Source organism: Acomys russatus, chromosome X (genome assembly GCF_903995435.1).
Source record: "Acomys russatus chromosome X, mAcoRus1.1, whole genome shotgun sequence".
Lineage (NCBI taxonomy): Eukaryota > Metazoa > Chordata > Mammalia > Rodentia > Muridae > Acomys > Acomys russatus.
The window spans coordinates 55,262,068-55,279,709 of NC_067169.1; positions in this window are offsets into that span (position 1 = coordinate 55,262,068).

Genomic DNA, 17,642 nt, shown 5'->3' on the forward strand with positions numbered 1-17,642 from the left:
CTGATGCTACAATTCTTTAATACAGTTTCAATCCTTGTGGTGGCCTCCACCCATAAAATTATTTTCACTTCTACTTCATAGTGTTAATTTTGTTTCTCTTACAAACCATAATGTAAATATCTGTTTTCCAATGGTCTTAGATGATCCCTGCAAAAGGGTACTTCAACCTTTAAAGGGCCACGACCCATAGATTGAGAACCACTGCTTTAATTATTCAATTACTTCAATTATTTTATTACTCTTTTAGATATTTTCTTACTGGTTAATGTTTATGTTCCTTAGCAAACAATAAATCTATCATCAGTTGAAAATGTCATAAATTGAAAGTGAATTTAATGTGTCTAAGGTACCAAACACCATAGCTTAACAACACAGTACACTGTAGAGTGTAGATTGCTCACCCTCAGGATCATGTGGTTAATGGGAGCTGTGGCTCTTTGCCACTGCCCAGCACAGCAAGGGGGATAATATGTTGTATACTGCTATCCCAGGAAAAGATAAAAATTCAAGATTTGGTTCCCATTGAATGCATATCACTTTCTCATCGCTGTTAATTTAAAAATTGTAAGTTAAATCACCAGAAGTTGGGAATCATCCCTATAATTCCACGTTCCAGAATCTACTTTATATCCTACTTGATAAAGGAAAAAAAAAAACCAAAGTGTTTTTCCTGCTCATACACTCCCCACAATACTTCTGATATCAGATACGTGGGATTTCTCCTCACACACCAAGCAACCAATTTTCCAGGGTGTGAGTGCCAGCTGAGTGTCTGATTTGATTCAATTCTGATCTGTTGTACCTGAAAATAGCATTTGATCCCACAGGTCAAGTGTTTTGTTCTCCATCACTGACCACCATTACCACTTTGCAATGCCAGTTGCAGTCTCCAGACTGTCTTACCCATTTCTGACCAACCAGCTTGAAATTGAGAGCTCCTAAGATCACCTCCTTAGGCTTGATTAAGTTGCCACATAGCTCAGTACTCAGATAAAGGCTTGTTTACTGGTTTATTATAAAGTCAAAGATGCAGATAACAGCCAGATGGAAGAGATGCATGGAGCCATGCATTTATGAAGTGTGTGAAACTTCTGTGGCCTTTTTTTCCAGGCCCTCCTTGCTTCAGGAAGCTCACTTGTTTGGCAATCTTGAAGTGCCTGGAATCCTGCCCTGTCTGAGGTTTCTTAGGGGCTTCAGTATGTAGGAATGGCTCATTACATCATTGGCTATTGATGATCACCTCAACCTTTAGCCCTCTCCTCTCCCAAGAGAACTAATTGAGGGACAGTGGGATTGAAAATTTCACTAGTCTAATAATGAGGTTGATTTCCCAGTCAATCAGTTCCTGTCATAAGGGAATACAGGACCCCTCAGCCATCAGTCATCTTATTAATGTACAAAATGTCACTTACAACTTAAGAGACTTTAAGGGCTTTAAGGAGTAGTGTGCCAGGAGCCAGGGGAGAGGCTGCATGTGTAATTATCATTACATCACAGTACTAAAATCTATACCAGCTTAATTTCAATGGCATATAGGAATGCTGCTCCTTTGTCAGCAGCTCTATCTTACATTTTTTATCTTTGCGCTAGTGGTGTATATATTGTGTCTATATATTAAACACTAATATATTGTTTGCAACCTTTTTTCTTTTGTTTTTGAGATGGAATCTCTCTATCTAGGCCTGTATGACCTTCAACTCACAGAGATCCTCCTGTCTCTGCTTCCCAAGTTCTAAAATTAAAGGAGTGTGCCACCACACCTACCCTGCAACCATTCTTCATATAATTTTAGGTCTTTCATTATTAATATGTTTTTAGTGGTGTTGAAGGCTTCATTATGCTAATCAAGTATTTTGAATTATGGATGTATATGAATTGTAAAACTCAATTTAGTTTTATAAATTTTAATGAGCCCAAGTAAGGAAAGAACAAGTATGTGTTTATAGAGTGTGTTAGGTTTCCATTACTGTGACAAAATACCCGAGGAAATTAACTTAAATGGAAGAAAGGTTGATTTTAGCTTGTGGTTTCAGAAGTTTTAGTTCATGGTCATTTGGCCTCTTTGTTTTGGGCCTGGTGTGAGGTAGAACATCATGGCAGGAAGCAGAGTGGCACAATGCTACTTACCTTTTAGGAAGGGGGAAAGAAGAAGAGTAGAAGGAACAGAAGGAGAGAAGGAAGAAGACAATTACAAGAGGAGAAGAGAGAGAGAAAGGGAGAAGGGGTAGAGAGGGAGGAAGTGGGAGAGAGAAAAAGACAGAGCCCCTTTAAAGGTATGTCTCCATTAAGCATTGAAGGCTTTACTGCTTATTTGTGGTGCCATCATCTTGGAGCCAAGACTTCAAGACATGAACCTTTAAGGGGTATTCAAGAGCCTAACCCATGAATTCATGCTGGTCCCTCCCCAGGCTCTTGTTTTCCACCTTGCTGTGTGGTTTCCCTGTGGTACTTCCTCCCTCCATTGTGATGCTGAGTATCATGAAATCCTCACCAGAGCTGAAACACTGGAAAATTATGCCCTTGAACCTCTAATACCATGACTGAAATACACTTTTTTATTAAACACCCAACTTCAAATATTTTGTTCCTGAAGTAGACAAATGTGTCTTCTAAAAGTTTCATGGCTATATGTTTATGAGCTTTGATGCGTTCTGAGTTAGTTTTGCATATGGTATAACGTACATGTCTGACTTCATTCTTGTGTATGTAGCCATTCTGTAGACTGACTATTTCCTTCTCACTGAACGGATTTCACACCATTGTCTAAAGTCAGCAGGCTTATTTGGGGACGTTCCTTTCTATTGAATTGTCTATTTGTCTATGAACTTGTAGTGTATTGTTTCATTTCTGTCGATTGTTAGCTAGGTTTGCTGTTGAAAACAGTAAATCTTTCACAATTTGGAAACCATAATATACAAGTAAAAGATCAATGAGGGAAAAAAATGTCCAAACAAAGCATCATGAGACAAAATGTCTACAAAAATACCATTAAGTTCATATCGTGTTGACCATCTACTGCTGAGCATGGCGCCTACCTTTAAGCGTGGTTAATATACCCAATGCGATGCCACTGGAGAAATTTATTTTTTTCCTTTTCAAATGGGTGTCAATAACAAGTAGCTTGTTGACTAGGGGTGAGAGCCCATGTCCACTTCCCCTTCTAAACACTGGGACCTTGAGTGGCTTGAACTTAGGCAGGCTGTGTGAGTGCTGCCATCGTCTTGAAAACTGTAAATCTTGATTTGTTCAGCTCTTTTGGTGTAGCTCAGTGGCATATTGTTTGCTTAGCATGCTCAAGGTCCTGGGCTAGATTGCCAGTACTTCAAACAAAAAATTATTATTTTGACCACTTGATCCCTTTATAGTCCTCATATGAATCCGAGGATCAGCTTAGCAGTATTTGTAGAAAAGGCTGTTAGAATATTGATAGAAATCTATTGTATCCATGGAGTGCTTTGGGTGCCATCACCATGCTAACAATAATAAGGTTCTCTGTCCATGAGGACTGGACATTTCTCCATTTATATTTTTGCCAATTTCCTGGTATAATCTTTACTATTTTTCTGTGTGCAATTCTTTCATCTCCTTAGATAAATTAATTTCAAGATACTTATTCTCTTAGGTGGTATTGTAAATGTAATAATTTTATTTCCTTTTCAGATTGCTTATTTCTGATTTATAGAAACAAAACTAGTTCTCCCATGTAATCTTGCTGAAATCATATATTAATCTTTTGATTTTCTTTTGTATTCTTTGGAATTTGCTATATAGAGACTCTTATCTGAATATAAAAATAGCTCGCTTAACTTCTTTCCTTTCATATTTGTCTAATTAATATGGTTTAAATATATATTTCCCTTATGATTTCTTGTTTAACCCATTTCTGTTTAATAAATGTTTATTTCCAAATTAGGAAATTTGATTTTTTCTTCTTATTGATTTATAGTTTTGTTATCTTGTCTTCATAGATTGTCTTGAATACTGTGATAGAATACCACGGACTAATTTTCTTAAACAGCTGACATTTATGTGCCAGATGTGAATTTAACAAGACAAAGTGTTAGTTGTTTTTCTTACCACTAATAGTCTTGAGTTTGTTCTGGGATACCATAAATTACTTGTGAATAATCCAATCCTAATAATATTTGTTTTTAGGGTTTGCTGGGCAGATCCAGAGCACCCTTTAGCATATTTCCCCTGCTACTTACTGTTTGTCTTTAGACTTTTTCATCCTAGCTGGTGGCAAAATGAACTGTTTCTTGGCCTGCATGAGATCCAGAGGTTGTTTCTTCTGTTTCTTTTGTTTGGTTCTTCAGAGTTCTCCCTTTGAAAAATCATTGCCATGTAGTATTAACCTGTGTACAGGTTTAAAAGCCATTAAAACTTCAGGCTTACATCTTCCACAATCCAGTTAAGTGACAAGGAGTTGTTGGGTAAAAATGAGTACAATGTCTATGAAGATTTTTCTTTAAGAAAACATTTCTGACATTTAAAAACCATTGTCAGTGTCACTAAAAATAACACTGACATGTGCTAAGTATTCCAAGAGCTGTCATCTTAAGATTCCTTTAATTTGATGAGAAACATTTGGTCCCCTGTTGTTGGAAGAGAGGACAGTATATAGAACCTGCTGTGTGCACAGCCCATCTCTCTAATACCCTTAGAAACCACCATGCTGCTACTCATCCGAATGCTTCAGAGCCTCAGGTAATGGGGGTGGAGGATTATGGAAATAGCAAGTTTGGAAAGTAGAATAAAATCAGTGTTAGGTTCACACTAATTGGTAACTGGTGGCTCAGTTTGATAATACCATGCTGGGTCACATTCAAGTGCACTTATTTGCTTTGATGCTTATGTGAAGATGGAACATAGTTTAAAGTAGAAACGTGTGTGTGTGTGTGTGTGTGTGTGTGTGTGTGTGTGTGTGTATGTCTGTGTTGCTGAGATGGAGCCCAGGGCTTTATTTATGATGAGAGCATGATTTATCAGTAATCCAAGACCTACGACCCCCCACATGGTAGTTTATAACTACCATGTGAATATATTACAGAGCCACTTGGAAGCTTATGAAATTACAAAATTATGTGTGTTTCATGTACATGTATTTTATGTGAAGAGCTTTGGAAGCCTTTTCCAGAAACTAAAAGGTGTGTATGATCAAACTAAGAGTTTTTCTTACTTCCTCCCATTGAAACCCTCCTCTGCTTTTGAATTTTTTTGAAACCCTTCTTCTCACCAAGCTCTTTCCTACTTTGCTCTTCTTTTTTGACCCAGTGAGCTAATTATGGTTGCTTGCATGAGTAGAGGGTTATGTACTGGAGCATGGACAACTTATCAAGACTATACCACTGAGGAAAAGAACACCTCTTCCCCAGGACCCATTAACTACCCATAGTCCCTCAATACATACTTAGTTATTTAAAATTAGTTTTTTATTTCTGAGACCTGTTCTTATGTAGTGCATACTTCATTATATTGCCAAGGACGACCTTGAATTCCTGATCCTCCCACTTTTACTCCAAAGTGATAGGATTACAGCTGTGCACCACAATGCTATGGTTTAAAATAACCTCATAAAAATTAAATAATTCATGTGTGTTTGCGCGTGCATGCACCACACACACAGAGGTCAGAAGACAACTTAAGAAAGTCAGTTCATCATATAGGTTCTGGAGATTGAACTCAGATGGTCAGGCTTGATGGCATCCTTTGCCTGCTGGCCCAGAACCTAAAAATTTTTTGACTTAGAGTTGCCTCATGTTGTCCAGTCTGGCCTTGATCCAGCAGTTCTCCTACCTTACTCAGCCTTACTGCATGCTGGGATAGTAGGCTGGAGCCAGTAACTCAGCAAGAACTGTAGTTAAATTATCAATCTACTATTTCACCCTGCCTCTCTGGGCTGGGGATTAACCTCAGAGCATCTTACATTCTACAATTGTATTATATCCCCAGCTATTTAAACATACATATATGCATGTATGTGTGCATACAAACATATATACACACACACATTTACTTATTTATTTTTATTTACGTATTTATATTTTTACTTATTTTTGAGATGGTCTCCCTAGGTTAGAGAGGCTGGCTTTGAATTTACTCTGTAGCTCAGCCAGGCCTTGTACTTGCAATCCCTTACTTAGCCTGGGATTACAGGCTTGAGCCATCCAGGTTTAGTTTAAAATTGTAATTGTTTAGTTTTGTTTTGAGACAGGGTTTCTCTTTGTAGCCCTGGACGTCCTGGATCAGGCTGGAAGTAGCTCTGTAGATCAGGCTAGCCTCAAACTCAGAGACCTCCTGCCTCTGCCTTCTGAATGCTGGGATTAAAGGCGTGTGCCACCACCTCCACCAGGCAAAACTTGCAATTTTTATAGCTTCAAAAATACATATAGCTAGGAAAAAGGTTCTGAGCTTAGAGGACATAACAATTGGTGTAAAGAGGTTAAAGAAACGATGCTTCCTATTTTATTTTGGCTTATTTGCCTGGTTTTTCATCTTGACAGTTTTATTTTATAGGGCACTCAACTGCAGTGCCCTGTAGCCCTGCCACATGCAGACTCTTTGTGATTCAAAAGCAACTTCAGGTTTGCATTTATTGGGTCTCTCTGAAGCACACTACTCTAATAAGTGCTAATTAAGGTGTTTTATGTAAAGTATCAGGGTGGATTGGTAAGTATAATTTAATACCATTTTGACTACATTCTGTGACGTTCTAACAGCAAAATTTTTGCTTTCTTTACACCTTGACATGTGTTTTCTCTTCACCAAAATCTCACATGCTACAGCTGGCTTTATCTGGGAGTGTGCTGACATGGCAGGGGCCGGGTCTAAGCTTGTACTAATTTGTAAAGTTGACGAGTATTTTGGTGAAGGTTTATGGGGAGCATGCCTCTCAAAACCGTAAACATTCAGATATTGTTGTCAAAAATGTTTGCTTTAAGATGTCCTAGCTTCTTGGCTACATTTCGGAATCATCTGGAGTTGGTAGTCTAAACCCCGAATCATGCTACTGTGCAAGAATGAGTATGGATAATATTCATAGAGAAACCAACTAGCTTTTCAATGTCACTGGATACGGTGAGAAAATTAATTTAAAAGATTCTGTTGCTTATATCATGAAAAATGAATACTGGTATGTTTACATGCTCCTATATAAAGCATTCTATATATTTACGTCTTTATTTATATCTATAAAGTTTCTTTTTGAATGTCTATGCCTTGAATCTCCTTGGTAACAACCTTAACTCAAATAAAATTCTTATATAGAGACTTCCTTTTATGTCTTTTTCAATCTAGAAAGAAATTCCTTTTCTTTTGTTTCTAGTACATTGTGATGTAAATTAAAGCTGTTTGTAGCTGCTGCATTGTAATGTATCAAATGACATTAGAAACAAAGATACTTAAGGTCTTTACTTAGAACAAAGTAAATACATTTTTAAAGACTAAATAGAAATAAAAGACTCTTCTGGGGTTCTGTAGGGGCTGACCTATACAAGTTGGGCCTCTCCCACCTGGGTCCACTTCTCACTATTTAGTCACCAAACTTTAGCTGATTGCGCTCTCCATTTCAGTGATTTTTGCCTTCTTTTCTTGGCTAATTGGAGGGGAGAGGGATTTCCACAAAGAGCTTTTTGCGCAAATGACCCATCTATTGATGGAACGCTTACTTATGTGTGAGTGCATGTGAATGTGAGTGTAGAAATCAGAGGACATCAGATGTCTTCTCTAGTTACAGGATCTCTCACTGAAGCTGGAGCTTTCTGATTCCTTTAAACCGGCTAACCAGAGAGCCTTGGGGATGCTCTTATCTCTGTTTCTTCACAGCTGTGATTATAGTCATGTACTGCCACCACACCTGGCTTTTTATAAGGGTGCTGGGGATCTGAACTCGATCCTCCTCCTCCGTCACCTTACCAAGCAAGCCCTGAAGGAAGCTTTACCTTGTGATACCTGAAGGCAAATTTTCAGGATGCTCATGTGATGCCGCTGGTTTCAAATATTTTTCTAAGTGTATAAGGTGTGTTTTAGGAGCAAGTGGGGTGCTACATTTTTTTCTCTGAACTACTGTATTCTTTCTTCAGATGATATATTTTTGGAGACCAATAAATACAGTTCTCAGTATGAGAAAAGGCAAAGCAGACTTGAGAGCATGTTTAGACACATAAAGGAAGACTTTCCTTCCCTTTTTACTTATCCTAATGGCAAAGTAAAAGGCAGAAGGCGTGTGAGGCTGAGCAGAGGCTGAACACGATTAAGTGCCATTAGCCTGGTCAGTGTTCTATCAAAAAGCCATTACCGTTAATTTCTCAGCTCTACTCATGTAAAAGGAAAACACTGAAAGTGTAGGAGGGGGCAGTTCACAAGATGAGATGTTACAGAGGAGTTTATATGTCACACTTACCAATCCACCTGGGAGTGAGTAAACGCTATTGTTTCTCTGGGAAATGAGATGTACAGAACCTGCCAGAGTGGCCTGAAGCTCTAGCCTTTACCAATATTGTTTTGAAAATTCTGATATAGAAAAGACACAACAAATTTAAGTATATAGTTTTAATAAAGGACATAGGAAGATAAAGCTGACCAGCATTTTCAGTATTTCTGCAGCAAGACATTGTTTTAAGAATACTATATATATATATATACACATATCACTGTAAGCAGACTGATGGCAAAAGGGATTTATAGCAAATTGGCAACTTGATCTTAACTACTGAAGTCCCCTGGTGTCTTTCCTTTTCTGGCTCTCCAATATATTCCATATATTACCAAGACCCAGACCCAGCTTCCCTGCTGTGTTTTGCTGATTTAGACAGCAGGCTGAAAGCAATTATTTTGTGAATGCATCTTATCTTACTGTACATTTCTTTTAACCATTCCCTACTGAAACCCTACATCCTGATAGATTGAATTGTGTGTTTTAACTCATTCTGCTGATGGATGTTAACTAGGCTGCTCCAAAGAACACATGTAATGGCTTTGAACATTGTGCAGGACACAGCCTTAGCCCTTTTGGGGAAGTAAACAAGTCAAGGGTTGCATGCTAGTAAGAGCCACCCATTCCTTACTATATTACATAACACCCACATGCAAAGGCAACAGCACAATATGGTATTTTATAGGTGTGGTTAAAGAAATGCGAATGTAGCATACACTGTCAACCACTTTCTCCTGATTGGACAGAGTGCATGAATTTTCTGTGAACATGGAACTTGCAATAGGGTCTGATGATCTTGTTAGATGTCCTCTGTGCCTTGGCATAGAACATATCCTTCAGCCCAACTGAGTCTCTTAGCCACGACAGTAGATATTTTAGAACAGAATCCCTTTCTGTGATTTTGGACTTCATTAAAAAGGAGAGAACAGAATCATCCCTTTAAAATATTTGTTCTAATGACCGAGCAGTCTGCCTCTAAAGAAGGACATGCATTCATGTCCATGTCCTCACATGTGGACAGCTGTGATGAGAGTTGAAAGAGACAGACTATGCATGATTGTGACATTCCTGTCAATTGGGGCATTGTTAAATCCCAGGTGTATACTGAAATAACGCATATACAGTATTCTTAAAACTGCTAGGACTGTGCTTACATAGCCACTAACATAAATGTCTATACTTTGTGCAATTTGGCACATTGTTTTCCCTGGAAAAATGAACCCTGAGGTCGGGCTGTCTGGGTGCCACAGATTATGGCACTGGCCAATGCCATCTAGTATGACATACATGTCTCATAGGGCTAGTGAGGGGGAAGAGGCACATACTGCATTAGAAACTAAAGAGCTGTCGAAATCGCAAACTTCAAGGTTTTGGAGGAAGAGGGTCTTGGAATGTGACTCTGTTCTCTTCACTCCATGGTAATTCCTGCATTAGGAAGTCAAGTCTCTCAAAGAGTGGGCTGTACACAGTATCTACGTGCTTTTGGATGGCACCTTATCTCTTTTTTTTTCTTTAATTTTTGGAAAAATAATTTCCATTCTGTCTCCTTACAAGGACATTGTTGGAACAAATGGAAGAATATGAATAATGTACTCTAGGCTCTGCAAGAAAATATTCTGCACCAAGAGCATGGAAGAAAAGAATGGAGCATATTTGTTTGCTCAGAAATACTGTCATGGTTAAACTTTTCATTCTAGTCCTGCAAATAAAAATATGTAAGAGCACTGGGAGGTTATATAGCACCTTTCAGCTGTGGGATATTAACAACAAGTGGCTCCATTTTCCAACCGTGGAGGAAGAGTACCAAAGGTTGGGGGATGAGATCCCACAGAAGTTACTGGGTGGGGTTCCAAGGAAAAGAACACTAATGAGTGAGAGTGAGGTCAGGGTGTGCTGATTATGAAACAAACCTGTCTTCTTGATCAGTAACTAGCCACTTAGATGCCTATATACAGTAATCAATATATAAGGAATCTACGTATAGGGATACTACCAACATCTACAAACTAATGGGATCAAGATACTAAAGCAAGAATAGGGTTTCTTCTTTCTCCAAGCACCCAGAGAAACCCCTGGTCTATTTGGCCTTTTGGAGACAGAGTAAGTCTTAAGACACTGAACAACCAGCTTGCATTAACCTGAGCTGTACCCTCCCGCCGCTTCCCTGCAGTTTACTGTCTTCTGTGCCATGGTGTCTATGAGGGCTGAGGGCTAACACACTCTACAGAGGAGGTGCTCCTGATGCTTCCCTGACTTCACATCAGACAGCAGAAGACCATAGGTGGGGTCAGAGGAGGTTGCTTTGATGCTGATTTCCTGTGAAGTGCTGCTTGCACCCCTTTAGAGAAAGGTACATTTGTATGGGACTAAAAGGCAAGGCCTGTGGATCATAAAGCCACATGGATGGCCAAATAGACTTCCAAGGGAAACCTGGACAAAAGAAATGCTTCAGGAGGAGCATGGACAGGGAAAGTTTTCCCACTCGAAGGCATAAACATTCATAAATCCAGTATGCACAGTCGGCTAGGCTGCTCCTTAATCTGTGAGTTTTAAAAGCAGTCCCTAGGCCCTTGCCCTGAAAGATTGATTCATTTCTTGTACTCTCTCAAATGAAAAGCTGACTAGTCTGTTTATTTGATGCTAAATGTCTCACCTTGGTTAAAATGACCTACAGGGGACCAAATGGACGCATTTGGTTGTTGCTTTAAATAGCTGGATTGTTTTCCTTCTCGGTTGCACTGGAGCCCCAACACAGGTTTGCTTGTTCCAGGCAACTCTTTTTCACTCAGAGACATTTTAGAGAGAATGATTTAGTAAACCCAACTATCTCATAAGGAGTTCAATCCCTTGATAACCGTGAGATGCCTGTAACTCCCACTGATCTCTGTTAAGAGTTGGGGCTTTTATTGTCAGCAGCTGTGCATTAGAGTGCTGGCTGAAAAATGAAAAACATCAATACTCTTAGGTACTATTATTATAAAGAAGCAGCATTAGTGTCCATCTCATTGATCCAGGCACTAGGACTGAAAGGAAGGCTGGTTATAAATAAGTGGGGAAATGGATGTAAACTCTCTTAATGGCTGAGCTGCCACCGAAGCTTTAAAAAAAGAGGACTGGAATATCAGTGTTCAGTTAACTCTGTACATTAACTCCTGCTGGGGAAACACAGACCTTTAGTTAATCCTCAGGCTAGTGTCATATCTGAAACTTTATCTTCTCCAACAGAATTTTAATTATACCTGAAAATCACCCTCAAATCCTTTTTTATAAAAGGGATGGTCCATGGCTTAGGCTTATAGTATTTGTACCATTATAAAAGTAATTTACAAAGGCTAAAATAAAGCTATATAGCAGAGAAATGAATAAACTAGAGATTTTGACCATGGCCTGGCATTAAAAGTTTTTAAGAAAGTAATACCATTTTTTGTTTGGTTGGTTTTTTCCCCCAGGACAGGGTTTCCTTATGTAACTCAAGCTGGCCTGGAAGTCACTATGTAGAACAACCAGGCTGGTCCTGACCTTGCAGTGATCCCTCTCCTCTGCCTCTCAAGTGCCAGGATGACAGGCGTGCACCATCATGCCTGGCTTTAAAATGCTAATTGCTATGCTTACTAAAGTGGAAGTCTGATCTGCGCTTCCACATTAGCTGTGATGCTTTCAGAAACTTCTGTGATAGGACAGGTTTTGTATTGTTGTTCAATTCTCAAGAGGACCTTGGTCACGGTCTATTTAATCCCCTTCTTAAATTTCAGATACATGATATAAAGTTTGTTCAGAGTTCACCAAATATTTAAATTGCTCTTTAGGTGAAAAGCAAGATTAACTCCAAGCCTCAGTTTTTAAACCTTGATTTTTGGCAGAAATCTGTATCGATATATTGCACATGTATGTGTTTATATATGCTCATGAACATAAGCCGAAAACACATGCTGACTCCCCTCAATACCAGAAAGACCCTGCAGAGAGACTTGAATAATAGTCTTTTATGGGGGAATGAGACTCCAAGGTAATCTTCTGAATTCCCTTTTACCTGACTAGATGGATATAAAGATGTATATTTTACACTTAGGCTTTCATGGATTGGGGGAGGGCAATAAAAGAAAAACTGGCTTGAAGCAATTGTTTCCAAACTGAGTTCAGGCAGCAAAGTAAATTTGCAAAGTCCCAAACCATCTGCACAGCAAGTATGTGATGGAGCACGCAAACTGTGAAGCTTTCAGTCCAACATGGTGACTTATTTTGAGGATTAGAGTGGTTGTTCTCAGCATTGATGTCTGTAAGCCTCATGGGAGAAGGTGGTTCCTGGGGATGAAAAACAGAAACTTAAAGGTGAGTCGAACTACTGCGAACAAGCACATAGTGACACCTAGTTGATAATAATTTATAACCATTAAAATGATTTTATGAAAATGTGTTTTAAAAAAAGAGAAAGATGGCTTAGAGGGTAAAGGCACTTGTTAGCAAGACTGATGACCTGAGTTCCATCCCCAGATCCCACACGGTAGTGGAAGGAGAAAATTGACTCCCGCTAGTTGCTCTCTGACACCCACCTCTTTGTCATGGCATGAATGAACCCCACTCCCAAACAGCAGACAAACAAACAAACAAATGGCAATTAAACCTTTAGAAAAGAAAATATATTCATATTAGTAACTTTACTTCTAGATTCTGTACTATGGAAATGGTTCCAACTGATTTATTTTCAAGGAGCGCCTTCATAACCTTATTCCAAATAATGAAAAGATGAATAAAACCTGAAAGTTAGATTCAGTCTACAACACACACACACACACACCATTGACAAATAAGTTCATTCATAAAGCATTTTCATATAATCTTGTTAATTGTTCTTTAAAATAAAAATTTTAATCATTGTATAATATTTTATTAGAATGATGGAGTAGTTTGTTTCATTAGTCTTCTCTTACTAGATACTTAGTACTTAGTTCTATTTAAAAAATTCTGACAGTATAATAAATTGATAAATAATTGTATAGAACTTTGGCTAATTCATTTAAATACAGTCCTAAATTGTAATTAGTTACCAGATAAAATACTATGAACATATTAAGGCTTTTATATATGTCACCAACTTGCCTTTACACAAATAGGTGATACATGAATTTAAACATATCTGCAGTGATTAGGAATATTTGTCTTTGTGTCTTTGCCAATGACAGGCACTATAATTCATAAAGCCTGATTGATTTACTAGGTAAAAAGTAATACTTACATTATGTTAACTTACACTTTTTACAGTGACATTGAATAATTTTCTAATTTATTTATTACTTTTATTGATTATATTGTTACATCTGTTGCCCATTTTCAAACTGTTGTTTTTCTTTCATTGACTATTTGCAAAAAAAATATTAAATTAAAGATGCTAATTTCTGATTGCTGTATATTTTGCAAATAGGTTTTCTTTTTATTTTGAAGAAAATATAGAATCAGTGAGTCTTTGTGTAAAGATTATGGAAATAATTATTCTTATATACAAAAACTGAAACAAAATTAAAAGTTACTATTTGTTAATTCCTTTCTGAGATTTTATTGTATGTGTGCACTTGTTTTTCCTGCAGCTATGTCTGTGCACCCTGTGCATACAGTGCAAATAGAGGTCAGATCTCCTGGAACTGGAGCAAGAGTTGGTTGTAAGCCATATGGTTCCTGAGAACTGAATCTGGGTCCTGTGTAGATGTTTACTTCAAGTTTGACAAACACAAATAGCCAAATCACTATGCTGTAACATTTATATAACTCATGACTGTCTCATGGTTCTTCCTGCTGTATGTAGTTTATTTTATTCATGTGTAATAATATAAATGTATATGTTAAAGAAGAAACACAATAAAAATGAGTAGACAGTATTCTTAACTGTTGAGCCCCTTCTTCAGTCCCAGTGTTTGTTAATCCTAAATTATGAGCGTGGGTATTCATTTTGTTCTTAATTTTTCTTTAATTAAAAAAACTTCAAAATAAAGCAAAGGGGAATATATTCAAAACTACAAATTTGGACATATATAACGTATTCAATTATTCTATGAATGGATATTTAAGTTGCTTTTAGTTTGGATATTTTACAGATATCACTGTAGTTACTATCTATAAATACCTTAAAAAGTCTTCATAGCCCTGAGTATCCTAGAATTCACTATGTATACCAGAGGGAAAAACTCAGAGATCTGCCTGACTCTGCCTCCAGAGTGTTTGGATTAAAGGCATGTGCCACCACACTCAGCATCTTGACAAGTTTTAAAATATTTCTCCCTCTGTTCCTTCAAATGGTCTTCTATTATTACCAGAACATGATTTTATTGTTCCCATAAAGCCAGTTATTTGGACAGTGTTCCCTGGAAAATGTATTCCTTAGTGGCAATTTTGCTTCCCTGGGGAAGTCGAAACAATGTATTTTATGGTTTAATATTCATTTAGGATGTCCACAAAAGGTTAGGGGCAGCTGCATGGCCATGTACGTTTGGGAAATGTCTTACTCCACTTTGGGGGAGTCACAATATTGCCTAGCATATTAAAAATCCTAGCATGTACTGCCATAAGGTCAAGGTTCCATGACTTGGATAGGAGTTGATAAGAAAGGATATGATATTCAAATCGATTCAAAAGGTGACTACAGCTACTGCTTAGAGACTCACAAAACTTGTAGCTCATTGAAAGTCTCAAGAATTTCTAAACTAAGTATGCTTATATGTTACTCTCTAGTATCACCCTTTTCATCAAACAATTAACATATCAAAATATTAGTGTTTCAGATTACCTTTAGACATGGACTGAAATAAAGAAGCATCCTAGATAATGGAAATGCAGATATTATAATTTGTCTTATCAAGGAATCAAGCATTTCATCAAGACCTGGAATAAGAAAACAGACTCAACTGTTCTCCATTATAACCTTTAGTTATCAGTGAAGCTGCATAGCCAAGAAACCATCATGCCTTTAAATGCAATGTCCCAATGGACATGGCATGACTGGAAGCCACACAGCCCTGGGTTGCAAATCTTAGGTTAGCCACTTGACAGCTGTGTAACCTCAGTTAAGTGGTTTTCCTGTATTTCCATTTTCTTATAAGAAAATGTGAATTGTAACTGTCACCTGGCTGAGTTGATGGAAGTACTTGGAGAACTCACTGGCACACACGAGGTCTGGTACAGTGCCTGTACCTGTATCACATAGCAGATGTGACTGAAGGGACATGACTGAAGACAGCAGGACTCACAAACAGACTGAGAGGCTTCTGAGTAACTGTTAAGCCTTTTCATGGGAAAAGAAGTGATGTCTTAAACAGTTCAGAGCTTTGAGTGCCATGCTACTTCTATAACTAAACGTATCCCTTTACTATGGAATCATACTGGTCTTATTTACTCATAAATGTTGCGAAGAGAAGGCTGTTTGGCTTTTCAACAGGTTAAAGAGAATCCTGTGCAAAAAGCTGCCAGCCGCTGATAACAAATTAGTAGCATGTTAGGAAGGTTGGAATACAGGGAGGCTGCTCTTGGCCTGTTAGCGGGTAAGAATGGGTTATTAACAAACATAATGGAGTCAGGCAAAAAGAACTTATTTGTAATCTGTATCGTTTCAGAGACCTGGAATGCACTGCGACAAGGTTTATAATTCACAGTATGAAAGTAAATAACCTGAACGGGATATTGGCTGTTCTTGGATCCCCTGGGGTCTTTTAGCACAAGTGAAGTACATGTGAGTTTGTAGGGAATAAAGGCATCTTTTTCAGTACATTGCACAGGGAAATTATGCATAGAGCTTCTCTTTCTGTGTGCAACGAGGGAGAAGAATTTAACGCCTTGCTCACCAGAATGAGAACACTCTTTTTTTTCCAGTTCTGCTCCCAAGGCTGCTTGTTAATCCAGGTGGCACTGAAGGTGCCTCCTTCCGAATACTGACCTGTCAGAGATGCAGAAACTGTGAAGACTGCTAGGTTTCTGTCTCCACAGCGAGCGATGATGAGCCTTCCGCATAGTCTGTAAGATTGAAAGGCACAGGTGAGCATTCTGCGCTTAGTGTGTCCCTCGGAGGTTTGTGCTGCTTGGTCCCCGGAGTGGGAGCACTGAGTGGTGGGAACTTTCAGGAATGGCATTTAGTAGAACGTGTTTGGGTCACTGGGAGTTTTTGCCTCAGAAGGCAACACCGTGGTACGTATATGAGGATAATTCTTGTAGGAGAGGATTGTTAGAAAGCAGAGCTGCTCCCAGTGTTTGGCCTTTTCTGCAGCAGCCATTTCTCTTTCTGATGGTGCACCAAGTCATGATACAGGCGTCTCTCTCTCTCTCTCTCTCTCTCTCTCTCTCTCTCTCTCTCTCTCTCTCTCTCTCTCTCTCTCTCTCTCTCTCTCTCTCTGTGTGTGTGTGTGTGTGTGCTGTGCTTTGGCACCGTCACTAAATTGTTTCCACCTTCCAACAACCAGAATTGCAAGACATGTAAACTACTTCAATACAGTACATGGCCTCTGATAACTTTTTATATTAACAGAAAATAGACCAAAATGGTAATCAAATGTCCCTCTGTCTGTCTTATATGGGTGGCTATTTGGTCAGGAACATTTTTTGCTTTCTGTTCAATCCCCAGAGGTGGCTAACATCTATAGAGCTCCAAAGCCTGGTGTTCTACAAAGAAACCTTGATAGGCGCAGGCATTACATGCCAAGAGCAACAGGTCTGCTGTACTATGAACTAAGATTAGTTTACCAGCCTAATCTGATCCATAGTACTGACGTGTATTTGACTTAAAGAGCTGTGGTAATAGCTCAGCACCATCTGTCTTTAATGGAATGTTTTGGGTCTTGTTAACTCACAAAATTACACTATCTTGTTATTCCATTGGACATAATTGAGCCAGCTATTATAGTATTTTAGGTGTTGGTGTGTTTCTGAAAAGGAATGAGGGATCTAGAAAATAGGAGCATTGGGGATTAATAAGAAACATCACTTATGGTACAAATGGTTTGTTTCTACCTCTAGCTTTTTGGAAGTGGAAAGTACACTTTAGATCACCCTGCTTAATGTACAGATACGCACTTTCCCCACACCCTCAATAGAATGATGGACTTGGCATTTTAAGAGAAAAATGTTCGCAGTGGTCACCCTTACAGTAGCTAGTAAATCTGCTTTACTGAAATCAGTGTGCCATTCAAAGTGCTCCCCAGAGTGTAACAGCTCTGAAATCTGGGGCTAACTA